Consider the following 1,064-nt stretch of genomic DNA (forward strand, 5'->3'; position numbering starts at 1 on the left):
TGTATTTTCGGGTGATTTTCTTACCACCCGACTAAAATGGACCGAAATTTGTGTTTTTGAACAAAACAATGGCTAGTGTTTGAAATCCGACACGGAACTCGAAACACAATTATAAATTTAGGAGAATAATGTTATAAGGGTCTCTCGGTCCTCGATTTCATCTAGACTTTTCAAGCGATTTTCTTACCCTTCGACAAAAAAGGACCGAAATCTATATTTTCGGACCAGACGATGGCAAATGTTTAAAATATGGTGCGGAACCTAAATACCAGTAATAACTTTTTGAGAAGAATGATATCAAGGTCTCCCGGTCCTCGATTTTATCTGGACTTTTGGGTGATTTTCGTACCACCTGAAAAAAATCGACCGAAATTTGTATTTTCGAACAAGATGATTGCTAGTGTTTGAAATCTGACGCGGAACCCGAAACTCAATTATAAATTTAGGAGAAGAATGCTATAAGGGTCTCCCGGTCCTCGATTTCACTTGGGCTTTTCAGGCGATTTTCATACCACCTGACAAACATGGTCCGAAATCCGTATTTTTGAACAAGACAATTTCTAGGGTTTGCAATCTGAGGCGAAACCCGAAACTCAATTATAAATTTAGGAGAAGAATGTTATAAGGGCCTCTTGGTCCTCGATTTCAGCTGGACTTTTCGGGCGATATTTGTACCCCTCGACAAAAATGGACCAAAATCTGTATTTTCAGACCAGACGATGGCTAGTGTTTGAAATCTGACGCGGAACCCGAAACTCAATTATAAATTTAGGAGAAGAATGTTATAAGGGCCTCTTGGTCCTCGATTTCAGCTGGACTTTTCGGGCGATATTTGTACCCCTCGACAAAAATAAACTGAAATATGTAATTTCGGACCAGACGATGGCTAATGTTTGATATCTGACACGGAACTCGTAACACTATTATATATTTAGGAGAAGAATTATTTAAGGTTCTCCAGGTCCTTGATTTCATCTGGACTTTTCAGATGATTTTCGTACCACCCGACTAAAATGGACCGAAATCCGTATTTTCGAACAAGACGATGGCTTGTATTTGTATTC

The sequence above is a fragment of the Cicer arietinum genome, chromosome 3 (assembly GCF_000331145.2).
Source record: "Cicer arietinum cultivar CDC Frontier isolate Library 1 chromosome 3, Cicar.CDCFrontier_v2.0, whole genome shotgun sequence".
Taxonomy (NCBI): Eukaryota; Viridiplantae; Streptophyta; class Magnoliopsida; order Fabales; family Fabaceae; genus Cicer; species Cicer arietinum.